We start from the raw sequence: 15281 nt of genomic DNA, 5'->3' as shown, positions 1-15281 counted from the left end.
GGTGAAGTTTGGGAAACTTTATTGCAAATCATTGTTAAAATTTTTTTTAAGGCCCCTTTCACACGGGCAGCTGTTCTGTTGATGTTAAAAGCATGTTTTGTTATTTTGAAATTCAGAGAATCCTGGCACAGAGTTCATTTGCAGTTGTACATTGCGATTAGCTGCGCTTAGCTGCGTTTACATTCAGCTGCGTTTGGAAAATTCTTGCCATTTCTGATGTGCTTCCTATTGTTTTTCTTTCCTTGTTGCTGCTGCTATCTGTAGGAGAAATAGTACACTGCGATTACCTGCAGTTATGTGTAGATAGCTGCAGTAAATCGTTCCTGGATGCAGTCAACTTTATTTTTTATATCTGCGCAAAAACGCATGTAACAAAACCGTCACTAAATGCAGTGTGTGAATGGGGCCATAGGAAAGCATTGTGTACATTTAGCTGCGGTAGATAACATCATCTGTCTGCAGCTAAAAGCACAATTTTATCCGCCCGTGTGAAATGGGCCTAATAATAGTACCACGAATCCCTCCCCAACTAAAAATAATATTATAATAGCACACCACAAATACAAAACATACATATACTATGCTGAATTTACAAATAATAAACAATAATTTGAACCTAGGATCTTTCATGTGCATGTTGACCAATACACATGCACGGTAGCACTGGGGAAAGATACAGGATGCATACCCTTGCCAAATCTCTGTTCCACACTGCCTACATTTGTAGTTGAATCCTAGCTCTAGAGAAGGTTTGTATAACTCCATGGTTTACTAAATGGTTCTATGTACATGTGGTTCTACAGTGGTGTGAAAAAGTGTTTGCCCCCTTCCTCATTTCCTGTTCCTTTGCATGTTTGTCACACTTAAGTGTTTCGGAACATCAAACCAATTTAAACAATAGTCAAGGACAACACAAGTAAACACAAAATGCAATTTGTAAATGAAGGTGTTTATTATTAAAGGTGAAAAAAAATCCAAACCATCATGGCCCTGTGTGAAAAAGTGATTGCCCCCCTTGTTAAAACATACTATAACTGTGGTTGTCCACACCTGAGTTCAATTTCTATAGCCACACCCAGGCCTGATTATTGCCACACCTGTTCACAATCAAGGCATCACTTAAATAGGAGCTGCTTGACACAGTAAGGTCCACCAGAAGATCCTTAAAAGCTACACATCATGCCGAGACCCAAAGAAATTCAGGAACAATTGAGAAAGAAAGTAATTGAGATCTATCAGTCTGGAAAGGGTTATAAAGCCATTTCCAAAGCTTTGGGAATCCAGCGAACCACAGTGAGAGCCATTATCCACAAATGGCGAAGACATGGAACAGTGGTGAACCTTCCCAGGAGTGGCCGGCCGCCCAGAATTACCCCAAGAGCGCAGCGACGACTCATCCAAGAGGTCACAAAAGACCCCACAACAACGTGCAAGGAACTGCAGGCCTCACTTGCCTCAGTTAAGGTCAGCGTTCATGCCTCCACCATCAGGAAAAGACTGGGCAAAAATGGCCTGCATGGCAGAGTTCCAAGGAGAAAACCACTGCTGAGCAAAAAGAACATCAAAGCTCGTCTCAATTTCTCCACAACACATCTTGATGATCCCCAAGACTTTTGGGACAACATTCTGTGGACCGATGAGACAAAAGTGGAACCCTTTGGAAGGTGTGTGTCCAAGTATATCTGGCGTAGAAGGAACACTGCATTTCATAAAAAGAACATTATACCAACAGTAAAATATGGTGGTGGTAGTGTGATGGTCTGGGGCTGTTTTGCTGCTTCAGGACCTGGAAGACTTGCCGTGATAAAAGGAACTATGAATTCTGCTGTCTACCAAGAGATCCTGAAGGAGAATGTCCGACCATCTGTTCGTGTACTCAAGCTGAAACGAACTTGGGTTCTGCAGCAGGACAATGATCCTAAACACACCAGCAAGTCCACCACCGAATGGCTGAAGAAAAACAAAATGAAGACTTTGGAGTGGCCTAGCCAAAGTCCTGACCTGAATCCTATTGAGATGTTGTGGTATGACCTTAAAAAGGCCGTTCATGCTCGAAAACCCTCTAATGTAACTGAATTAGGACAATTCTGCAAAGATGAGTGGGCCAAAATTCCTCCAGGAGGCTGTAAAAGCCTCATTGCACGTTATCGCAAACGCTTGGTTGCAGTTGTTGCTGCTAAGGGTGGCCCAACCAGTTATTAGGTTTAGGGGGCAATCACGTTTTCACACAGGGCCATGATGGTTTGGATTTTTTTCACCTTTAATAATAAACACCTTCATTTACAAATTGCATTTTGTGTTTACTTGTGTTGTCCTTGACTATTGTTTAAATTGGTTTGATGTTCCGAAACACTTAAGTGTGACAAACATGCAAAGGAACAGGAAATGAGGAAGGGGGCAAACACTTTTTCACACCACTGTATGTATGTCTATGTAAAGCACCACATAATATGCTGATGCTATATAAAAACTGTAAGTAAAATACCACAGCTTACAGTTGAAAAATTATGTTTTTGAGTTACGACTGGGGTAAGGGGTAATCTTGCATGTTAACAATTCTGTACTGTAGTATGAATGGGATTCTTAGCATAATATTACCAGAATGTGATACTGAGATAGAATATATTATAACAGGTAGAAACCTGGGGTCATCAGCGAGTCATATTGGTAAAAGCAAACAGTCCTTTTATTAAAAATAAAAACAAAACAGGCAAACAGAAAAATAGTGTATCCTCAGAAAGCAAACACAAACAATAGTTCATTAATTTCTGGTGAATTGGAAGCAGTATTACAACTCACCGACATAATGCCAGTCCCACGCCTGGGTTAAGGTTCTGCAATGGTGGTCCAGGAAAAGCTGCAGGAGCTTGGCAAACAAAGTTTGCTTGGCACTCAACTTCAGACAAATGCTGACACTTTCCTGCCCCTCTTAAAGACTCTCTTGCATGTGAGTTAACCTTTTCAGGGCCAAAGTCCCTGTAATTAGGGTTTTTAGTATCTTTCACATATTATCTTCGGGTCCCTAAATTAGGATTTACCAAGCTGCTAATCAATCTTCTCCTCTCCAAGTGGACTCTAGAATCCCTCACCTTGCATGAGTGAACACCCCTAAGCACTAAAAACCATCTCTTGACCTCCCCTAAAGGGACCACAACCCAAACAGTGGGGAAAAATATCTTCTATATAGGACCCATCTCTGGCATCCTGTAAAATATATACACATTAATCAGTAGACATGGATATATTCTTTAGTCAGTATAAATCTATATAAGTAAGATGACTATGGCATAATTTACTGTTATATGGTAACATTTTTTTTAAATTAAAAAATACTTTGGATGTTATGTATGTCGTTTCCAGTTTAATCTTTATATTATGCATATCATTGTAAGGAGAATATTTACAAATCTGTGAACTAAAACTAGCATTTTGCAAGAACTAGAGCAACCTGAAGTAACATATTAATGTAAAGTAATGGCTTATTTGGTTAATGTTTATGGGTGTAATTTGCAGTTAATGGATGTAGTATTTATGAAAATAGAAATTTATTTACGATGCATCAAAACCTCATAAAAATTTTTTTTTAAAGTTTGGGTAATTTAAAAGCATATGTAAATTTTATTTTTCATTGCTTGTAAAGTGATTTTTCAAGGAAACAGAATAAAGCAAAAAAGAACATATTGTTATTTTATCTACTTCACCTTTTATTAAAAACTGATTGAGTGTATCTAATTAGAGAACCACATCTGAACTGTAAAGTCATGAATATGTAACCTCCCATAGATGTTTTTATTTTTGTTTTCAATAGAGTTTGGAACGTTTAGGTCCATGTACACTAGCCTACATTTACCACAGCTGCAAGAAAACGCAAAACGTGGCAAAATCACAGTGTGGTTTTGCCACATTTTTTTGCCACAGGAGTTTGAGGTTGAAGCTCACCTAAACGCAGCAACTCCTGAACTCTGTTAAAAGCCCATGTGTCAATGGACACATAGGCTTTTATGGATTTGAGTTTAGGAGCTTTGGCAAAAAAAAAAAAGACAAAAGCTCCTAAAATGAAGTTTAGGAGCTGCCAGAGTAGGCTAGTGTACACGAAGCCTTGGAATTTCTGTCAAGATTTTTTTGTTGTCTTGTGTGACCAGTAATTAAGGGGACATCTTCCTAAACTTGACCTTTTGTAAGTTCTATTGGGGAGGTTTTCCTTCACCTGCCTTGAGACAAAACTGCAATTTAGTGAAAAGATCTCCAAAAAGAGAGCAAATCCTCTTTTAAGCTGGCCATACATTGTAAAATTTCACAAGGCTGAACTAGAGAAATGTATTGATTCCCTCATCCAAACTAAACTGTGTGGAGGAATCCCCCCTGCTGACTAATGTATTCTGACAGTTGGCACCAGTAGCAGTCAGAATACCTGAACAGTGACTGCATCTGATTGAATGCAGCTACAATTTTCAGCCTGGCTCCTGCAAATTAAGATGAAAGGATGCCGGGCAGAAGAATGCAGTTACCTATAGCTTGAATTTTCTCAGATTTATCAGGAACTGAAATTCCCTCATTGTTTGGCCAGCTTTAGTTGACATTGGAAGAGTCCCCATTGAAAGATTTTCCATCTATTTGTCATCCTCTTCCTGGTGACAAGTTAAAAATTTAGATTTTCCCTGGCTTTCTGTCTTGTTGACTGAGTAAGAACCTAATGATTGAAACATGTTAAGGCTGTTTCTGTTGTGCCATGTAAAAAAAATTAAAAAAAAGTATTGATTTCTGCAAGCTACTATTGTGGACTAATTTTAATTTTGTTTGATGTGAAAATGTTGCAGTAGAACCAGGCAAGGTTCAGATGCCAAAGTCTATACTGCTAGGTGAGACCTAGAGTCTCCCTCTCAGTATCAGGGACCTTATTGTATGTTTTTAAGATGTTCCCTGATGCTTATCTGACTGGGAAATAGAGATATAAAAACCAGCAGCAAAAACCATGTCATAACTAGCCCACCCATAGAAAGAGTATACCCATCAGGTAGCCATGGAATATACCCTGGAATACCATTATAACCCAAAATAACTTCTGTGTGTAGTTGTGTACAAACAGAAATTCTGATAAGATGCCATATGAAAATACATAGGAGTTCCCAATTCTCCCAACTCTATTCTCCTCCCTTAAATCCCCTGTGAAAAGTTCCACAGTTGCTGGCTCACTTCAGACTAGGGTAGGCATGTCTATAGGAACCAAAATCATCATAAAACATCACTCCACTCAAAAAGTTGTGAAAAGCCTGGAGTTTTGGATAGATTATGGAATAAGTTCAGACCACTAGTATGTGTGAAGCAATATGTGAGTACCATATCTCTTATCACACACTGTAACTGCTTTGTTTTTGCCCAAGCAACATTTTGAAAGTTTGTTTGTCTTGAACGTTAACCCTCAATGTTTTTAGATTCTGTTATGGAATGGAGAAGAACCGTTTTTTTTGGGTTGAGGTCAAATTTTACATCTGGGGTTATATGTTGTGGATTTCTTCCCCTGGCTTGTCGGTGATACTAACCTTATATTAAAAAAAAGAGGTTTGTTATTTTGTGAATAGTGCTATTCATTAAAAGTATCCCTTTCAGGAAAAACATGTGAAAATTCATATCTCCTTCCCTGATGGAGAGAAAGAGACAAAATGGATCTTCAATTGGGACTCCCTTTTTAGGAACACCAGAGGACACTGTTGGCTATGGGGGCCCATGCCTGTCATAATCATTACCTCCTGTCTTACTATATATATATAGTTTAATTTATGTTATGTTATGCTCTTTTTAGTCTCATGCAGGGGAGCCCTATGCTATTAGGCCTATAAAAACAACACAATAAAAAAACTTCTGGGATTACTCTATGAAATTTTTAGTTGGCTGACTCATCAACTAAAATGTTGCCCTCATAACCAAAACATTAGTCCACCCATAAAACAGTCACAAAAACAGGGTGTTATTACTAGGGCAGATGCTGTCTAGCTAAATGTAAATACAAAGAATTACAATAAATAAGAACAAAATTCTGCAACCCTTCACCAAATTATAAATAACAACATTGTCGTTGTAAATGTTGTCATTGGTTTGTTTTTTGGTGACATTGTTATAATTTTTTAACTTGGTGGTGGGTTACGCAATTTTGTTCTAAATTATTGTAATTCTTTGTATTTTTTGCTACTGCTAAATGAACATTGAACTAGAATGTGTCTGCCCCTAGTAAATGACCCCTAATTAAGCATTGAACTATTGTGTGTTTAGTGAACTGTTTTCCAGGTAAACAAAACCAATATTATTGCTATTACTATAGAGATTTTCAGCTTAGATTTTGAATGTTATCCCTCCTGCTCTTTGGGTGACAAAAAAAAATAATTAGTAGGCCTTCCCAAGCTAGGTAGACTTGTTGATGTTGCTGTAAAGTGATACACCTTCTCTTGAGAAATGTGTATTAAAATGTGTGACGTTGTGGGACAGGATGCCTGTATTCTGTATCCTAACAGGTGATTGATCCTCTGCAATGTCTGCGCCTGCTGTTATCTGAAATTAGTTTGCTGCTCCTATTTTAGCTAGTCAGTAGTGGGGCATATAATAGAGGGGTAATAACTTCACAACTGAAACCAACATTGTTGGTAATAAAGAGTTAAAAAAACACATTGGCATAAGGCAGAAAAATAGCAGCATATAATCCTAAAATATAAAAGGGAATAAAACAGAATCCTATATTTTACTGTGTGAAGCCTTGTGACTGGATACCTCAGATGCTTTTAAAATGGGTTCCCCGAGGAAATGGTGGGCAGAAAATATGAGATTCACACACATTCGAGTGTATCCACAGACAAATCTAAAATGTGAGTTTCTGTCTTGACTTTTTTTTTTTATACTCAATTCTCTTTTAATCTTCTGAAAAGTTCCAGACCTCTGGCAGGACTATTGTGGTGTGTCCTGAGTCTTGACAGTCAATTTTCACTTTCCCTTAGCTATTGAATGGTTTTATCACCTATGGGCTCACAGAGAGGAATTATTTTACTGTAAATTTAATCAGGAAATGAAATGTTTAGTGATTCTTTCACTGTGATTTGCATATGCATGCCTCTGCATGACTATACTTCGTAAAACGTGAAGAAAATACTGTATATAAATATATAGTTTATATATACAGTATACTTATATACAGTTATGTTAAATGCACATAAATGGTGGAAATTATCTATATTTGTATAGATGTACTTAAATAACAGTATTTAACTTGAATGGATATATTGCAGTTTAAGACTAATTTAACTTTTTTTTTTTTCACAAAATTGCACCAACTATTTCAGGGTATACCAAAAGGACAGGTTTTTAATGTCTTATCTTTCATACCAATATAATGTTGCATTCCTTCTCTTTTCAAGTAGTGTGGTAGGCTAACATTTCTATCTCAGGGTCTTGTCCCTGGTGTATGGTAGGGTGAAAAATGAGTTTGGTGCTAGTCACTTTAGTCTTGTAACCTTATTGCTGAACTCAAATCTAGACGAGAGTGTTAAGGCATGCAGGATACCCAATAATAGTACAAAAAGAGATGAGTTATTCTGGCAGTAGTAGTTGCAATGGTAGTACGCAATTTAAGAGCCTCTTTGTAATTGCTGACCCTGAGAGAATAGCAAAACCAATCCATGTCCCTGTAAGAGCAGTCATAGTCTTTTCCTACTAAAGTCTTAGATTTAAAGACTCCGAGCAGGCACGGTTCTTTATTGCACAAGAGACATCAATGTCTCATCTGCAAAAAAATAAATCGACATGCCTGCTGACAATCCTCTTTGGAATGTACACTGAGATAGTAAGCAGAGCTCAGTTTACATTCTGGCACAGCACCTGTTTGCAAAGATGACACCACACCAGCCACAGCATGGCGACCAGAAGAAGCCGTGTAGGTTGGTGCCAGCGAGTGATGATGGACCTTTAAGCAAGAAGTAAGTATTGGGACTTTAGTTCCACTTTAAGTAGAAGTGGGACCCTCTCTAATAAAGCTGTCTCTTGACCCGCTGATAGCATTCAAATTTACCTTGATTGATAGGCAATTAATCTTTCTTAAAATGTCCATTAGTAGCTTCTACCCAGCTTCTCTAAGGTTGGCCATACACAGTTCGAATCTTCAAACCATTAATGGGCAGACTGAATGTACTAAGTTGATTGATCAACTTGTGTACAACCAGCCTGCCGGATAAGTTTGCGATCATCATAAGCGGCTGCTATAGCCGCTAGTGATAATCACAGTTTTCTCCCAGTGGGGACGGCTTCCCCTGCCCGCCCCTGCCCCCCTGGCGGAAGCAGACAATTGCTTTGCAGGAGGGATTCCCCTGTTAGCACTGTCTGTGTTGATGGAGGAATCATTTCTTTTTTGCAGAAAAGAAATTCACACCGTTTATGGGCTGACTAAAACACTCTTCAACAAAAATATTCCTTGCAAGTCCACCTACCTCCTGATATCCAGTATAGCTGGCAGCAAAATTCCTGGATCCCCAGAATATGCCCCAGGCTGAGGCAAGGCACAAGTGAAGAGGCGCCATATACAAACATCCTCTCCAGGCAAAAGCCCAGGAGCCAAAGAACACTGTGGAAAGGCACCCCAAATATATATCATCTCTTAAAACATACCTCTGAACAAACTGCTTAGGGATTGGTTGGGTCAGATCTATATTCATAACTGAGTGATTGTGTTTCCCACACTAAATACTGAAATCTTCTGCAGAATCAGTCAACCCATTGAGCTTAAGGAAGAACTGCAGAGCCCAAAAAACTGTAAAGAGATCCTCAGACTGGTTATAATCTAGCAGCAGGCATACTAAATTAATTTAGTGACACGACAGCCTAGGGAAGGGTCCCTAAAGTGAGAATGCCCCACTGCCACTGTAGCAGCCTATTCCACGCCACTTCCCTAAGGACTATTACCCTCTCAGAAATTGTGCTACCACAGTCTGGAATGCCCTCTGCCAAGTCAGACCAATTTCTCTGCAATTTGGTGTAACCTAAAGTGATGGATGTAATTTTGTAAAATAAAAGCTCAGTTAGTTTTTACCATATTAATGATTCTCACCCATTTCCCCTTAGGCCCCCGGCACACGGACACTTCCACTTAGCGGAATTCGCTTGTTCAGTGGGGGATCTCTTTGCTGATATCCGCTGAGCAGGCTAATGACAGGTCTGTATTGGCTCTGCTATGCAGAGAGGACAAGGACACAGTCCCGCTCTCCTCTATGGGGCAATCATATGGAAATGGACCGACTGTCCGTTTCCATTTGCTGCCATCCAATCTGCTGGATGGATGGGGAATAGGAGCACCATCTGTCTGTTTTGGCAGGCAAGATCTGATCAGATGGCGTTGGGTGTCAGCGGACTCCGTCGCTCCATAGAAAAGACTGGAACGTCCGATCAGCTCCACCTAAAAAACTGAAAGGGGGACCTGATTGGAGAGCCTGTGTGAAAGGGGCCTAAATGTTATCAAATATAGAGGTTGATTTACTAAAGGTAAATCCTCTTTGCACTACAAGTGCACTGCAAGTACACTTGGAAGTGCAGTCGCTGTAGATCTGAGGGGAAGGTCTGAAATGAAGTTAAGCTCTGCTGATTTTATCATCTAATCACATACAAGCAAAAATGCTGTTTTTTATTTTCCTTGCATGTCCCTCTCAAATCTATAGCAACTGCACTTCCAAGTGCACTTGCAGTGCACTTGTAGTGCAAAGGATTTGCCTTTAGTAATAACCCCCATAGTCCCATAACCTTCTGATGTATCATTAGTAATTAAATGTTGCAATATAATATTGATATATATACAGTTTATATACAGGTATATGATACTATACAATTTTTAGAACAAAATAAGGTATGTTCAATCACTCGTTAGAAGTAAAGTCATGACCAAAAATATTATCATCCCTGCATTTCTGTCACACAATGCACCACTTCAAATGGATGTATGTGAGTCACTGGCGCAAAAATAACTATCATTTGTGTCAAAAAAAAGTATAAAATAATGTGTAAAATATTAAAAATATACAAAAAACCTGGTTGCTGCAGTCAAAAAATATACCTTCAATATATGAAAGAAAAAATATAGAAAAAAATGACTTCGCTACCCCAATATCATAATATTGGATACACCACACTTTTTCAACTGTGAAAAACAATCACAAAATCAACTAAAAAATAAATAAACCACCAATTGTGCACAATAGTATATATCGTTATCACACACTATCCAATCCTAAATCCTAAAAACGACATATACTTCAACATAACCCCAATATAAACACCCAATATTTGTGTATTTAGTTTTATAGTGTCCAATTTATACACTGCGCCAGAATCCACTGGGAATCCACTGTGATTATGCGATTCCTGTGCTCTTATTTTCTCATCCATGCTTACTTGTGACTACTCAACCACTCCAGTGACAACACCACCACTACATGGATTGGCCACTTACCAGAAAATGGTATAACTGCGCCTTTGGTTCATTAGGAAGCTTCCTGATGATGCAATTATTATTGCGAAAACGTGTAGAGGCTGCTGGGAGATTACGCTATGTCACTACGTCACTTCCGGTCCAGACAAAAGCGAGGCTTGATCCGTAAGCCGAGTGAAAACGAGGCTTGTACCGCACACCGACATAGGAAGCACACTGCGACATCTTTACACCCATTCAAACTGCTGGATAAGCTTGGTGCCGGCTCATGGGCACTAAAAAATGTGAGTGTACAGTCTCTTTTTAACCTAATTTGTAATAAAAAGTGTAAGGTCATTGTGCAATGATCATTGTCTGTTTTTTATGAGGATGGATATTACAGGCCCATAGTTTATTGGGGAAAGCAAGGATAAAACAACAAAAGTGGAGTGGTTATCCCTTGATAATGAACCAAAGACGCATTTATACCATTTTCTGGTGAGTGGCCAATCCGTGTAGTGGTCGTGTTGTCACTGGAGTGGTGGAGTAGTCACAAGTAATCACGGATGAAAAAATAAGAGCACAGGAATCGCATAATATTAATTAATATTTATGTTTTTTCCTATAACCTGTCTGGTTTTCCTCATGCGCAGAGGTTTGTACAAATTATTGTAAAATACTATTATTGTAAACATACACATAAAGAGCACTGTGATGAATATAGGCAAAACTAATTGGTCAGGATACAGGATGTGGAAGATAGAGGATGCCACTGCTATTGATAAAAACATTCATCATTTTACAAACTGTGGGAAGTTTAGGGCTTACCATTTTGCAGTGATTTGCTATGAGCTGATATTTTTGCAAATACCTATAAAATAGTAACATGTTAGAAATCTCCCTTCCCCAGTCATTCCAGCTATAGTTGCCTTTAATCTTTCAATTTTTCAGGCTATAAGAAGCAATGCCCTACCCATTTTCCCAGAGCACTATCCAATTGGAGCACCCTAAGGCCGCGTACACACGCGGGGACTGTTCGCCCAACTTTGTCCGCTGAACAGTGTTTCAGCGGACAGTCCGCTCGTGTGTGGGCTTTCAGCGGACAGTTTCAGCGAACAGTCCGCTGAACAAGGTTTTTTGGAAATTCCGAAAAACTGTCCGCTGAAACTTTGTTTCAGCGAACAGTCCCCTCGTGTGTAGGCTTGTTCGTCAAACTAAGTTCCGCGCATGCTCAGAAAGGATTTACACGCCGAAAGTTATAATGCAGTGTATAGGACGTCGTATTTTTCGTCCCGTCGTACGTGCCGTTCACGTCATCGCGCACGGTTTCAGCAAACTGTTCGTTCGTCGTGTGTGGCCATGTCCGTCCATGCTAATTTTGAGCGGACTGTTTGCTGAAACTGTTTGACGGACAAAGTTGGGCGAACAGTCCCCGCGTGTGTACGCGGCCTTAGGCCTCATTTACAGGGGCATAAAGGGACAGATATTTTCTTTGCATTATTGAAATGTTTTGCAAAACCAATGCCTGTTCTATAACATAAAAGTGAGCAGTCTAGAACACACACAAAGTGCAGGATACATTTGTGTTGCTTTGCATTGTGTTACTTTTGATCTGGCTAGCAATGCTTGTCAGGCATTGGCGACTTGCTAACTGCTTCAATTCAAGTCAACATCTTAGATATTCCTAGTTGTTTTTAAGGCATTTGGAAAGCAAATTTCCTTCCAAAAAAGACTGTTTTACAAACCAATTTGAAAAGTTTAGATATCATTTTATAAATGCCTGCTAAACAGATCAAAATGTGCCCAAAAAAAAGCATTTCAATACTATATGTTGAATAGCAAATGTCACCATATGTGGATGTGAAAGGAATCACACGTGGTGCAATGGGAACTGAACCCAGTGCAGCTGGACAGCAGCCATAGCTGGAGGATATGGATGACGACAATACACAACAAAAGATTCCAGCGCTCAATGGGTTAGAAATAGAAAAAAGTCTCTCAGTAGCAGTAATGCAATAACGTGAACAGTTTATTCAAAGGTGTTCATGTAGAATCAACAATTAAAAAGGCTTATGGTATCGCTGAAGGTCCCCAGAGCAAGAGGCACTATCGGCATCCACGGATGGAAGGAACCTGGCAGTGAGGGAGGCGCCAATATCCCTGCTGCGCTAAGCCAGACAAAGGACCCACTCATCGGCATGCTGAGGGTAGCTAGGCATACTGGTGATGAAGGAGGGGGAGGCAGTTCCATCTTTCCGTGGAAAGATGGAGCTCCTTTCTCCAAATGTCAGGGCGCCAAGCCCGCTGACGTGCTGACGGGGGATAGGGTGAAGCCACGGTCTGCAAATGGATGTCAAGCCAGACTCTCCTGATGGTACCAGGCAGGCATGTGGCTGCTCCCAGGTGTGGGTAAGAGTACCCTGTTCCAGGTATAGAAGCCAGGAGGAGGGAACAGAAGCTGGGCAGGCTCGCATGGATGGCATGCAGCGCTGGTAGGAGCTGTGGTAGGTGGAAAGGCTCGGGGACCAGCGTGACCTGCAAGCTGCTTGGTTGCCGTGACAATGCGTTTCACTCATGCGTTTTATCAAAGTCATGGAAATCGGCAACCAGAGAGTTTAAAAACCATATAGGATGACGGGTAGTGGGCAGAGCAGAGTGACGGAACAAGACATATATGACAAAATCTGTAAAATATGTGATGAACTGTTTAATTAGGAAAGTTTTGCCTTTGTTGGTGGTGATTCTATTACTGCCATGAGTGATAAATTGACAGGTCAGGCATCCTCTTTTTTTCTACACTGAAAAATGCCAGTCCTGTTGTCAATGTATGTTCTGATGTCTAGAGGGGATCTGGTGATCTTGGTTACCATTTTACTTGGTGCTAGTATGTTTTTCATAGTATGCACTTTTCTAAAAGTTACTTATGGGGCATCTGGCAACTAAGGGTCTAGTAGTAAGATGTTATAATGTTTTTGTTTTTTTGTTTTTCTGGAAACTGATCTGAATTTATCATTGAAATCTAACTGTATGGTTGTCGTTTCCCTTTGATTGAGATTTTCTTTTTGAAGAGAGGGTTCATGTGTGACATGAAAGCCTCTTGAACTAGTTCCAATGGGTAACCCTTTTCCTCAAATTTCTTTTTCATGGAGCCACCCTGTATGATATAGTCATCAATACTTGATCAGTTTCTCCTTAGTCTGTTGAACTGTCCACTGGGGATGTTCTGTTTCCATGTGGGGTAAAGGCAGCTGTTAAAATGGAGGTAGAAATTCCCACTGGTAGGCTTAACATGATTTTTTACTGAGGATACTGCCCTTGTCATGGGTTAGCACCAAATCTAAAAATACCAACTCCCTGGAATTGAGTACATGTGTAAAACACAAGCCAAAGGGGTTGGCATTGCAATAGGCTAGGAAGTAGGAGAATGTATCTGGGTGACCACTACAGATAAGAAGAATATCATTGATGTATCTGCCGGAGAACACAATGTGCTCAGCAAATGGGTTGTCAGCCCAGATGTATCCCTCCTCCCTTATTCAAGTTTGCATGTACTGGGGCAAAATTTGCCCCCATGGATGTGCCCCTGCATTGTGTCTTAAACAAAACTCAATTGATTTGACCAGAAAATCTGATTGTAGGGAGTGGATGTCTCCATTTTGGGTAAGGAAATGTTGTATGGTCATAAAGTCATGTTAAAGAGGGCAGAGAGAATGAAAGGGGTTGGTAAGATGGTTTTACAGGAAGAGCAGTCCTTTGGGTTGTTCATCTGACAGGTATTATTGGGGTCCTTTAACCACTTCAGCTCCTGACCAGAGCACTTTTATACAATTTGGCACTGCAGCGCTTTAACTGACAATTGCATGGTCCTGCGATGCTGTACCCAAACAAAATTGATGTCCTTTTTTTCCCACGAATAGAGCTTTCTTTTAGTAGTATTTGATCACCTCTGCACTTTTTATTTTTATTATTTTGAAAAAAAAAAACAATATTTTAACTTTTTGCTATAATAAATATGCCCAAATTAAAAAAAAAAAACGAATTTCTTCATCAGTTTAGGCCAATATATATTCTTCTACATATTTTTGGTAAAAAAAAATCGCAATAAGCATATATTGAATGTTTGCGCAAAAGTTATAGCATCTACAAACTATGGGAAAGATGTATGGCATTTTTATGGCATTTTTTATTATTTATTTATTTTTTACTAGTAATGTGATTTTTATTGGGACTGCAACATTACGTCAGACAGAACAGATACTTTTGACACTTTTTTGGAACCACTGACAATTATACAGTGATCAGTGCTATAAAAATGCACTGATTACTGTGTAAATGTCACTGGCAGGGAAAGGGTGATCAAGGAGCTAACTGTGTGTCCTAGGTAGTGATTCTAACTGTGGGGGGATGGGAGTGACTAGGAGAGGAGACATATCGTTTTTCCTACTTAGTAGGAACAAACAATATGGGTCTTCTCCTCTGACAGCACAGGGATTTGTGTGTTTACCCACACAAATCCCTGTGCTGGGGTTCATGCACACGTGCGCGCCCTCTGGTGGCCTGAAAAAGGCTAGAATGTACCCATACAGGATTTCACCCAGGAGAGCCATTCTGCCACAGTATATCTGCATGAGCCAATCGGGAACCAGTTAAGCATTGGTGCACTTATTGATGGTCTTATTGAACCTGTATGCATTAAGATGTGGTAAGGTGCAGTGTAGTTTTGGCACAAGGTGACGAAGATGCAGGCTAGAGGTGGTGACAGTTCAGTGTAACAAAGAGTTGGTATAAGTGCGGAATCCATTTGGTATAGGTGCAGTATAGAATTGGTAAAGGTGCTGTACCGATCTAG

Source organism: Lithobates pipiens, unplaced genomic scaffold (assembly GCF_037356315.1).
Source record: "Lithobates pipiens isolate NorthernLeopardFrog02 unplaced genomic scaffold, aLitPip1_a1.2 Scaffold_13, whole genome shotgun sequence".
NCBI lineage: Eukaryota > Metazoa > Chordata > Amphibia > Anura > Ranidae > Lithobates > Lithobates pipiens.
This window is presented reverse-complemented; position numbering follows the sequence as displayed.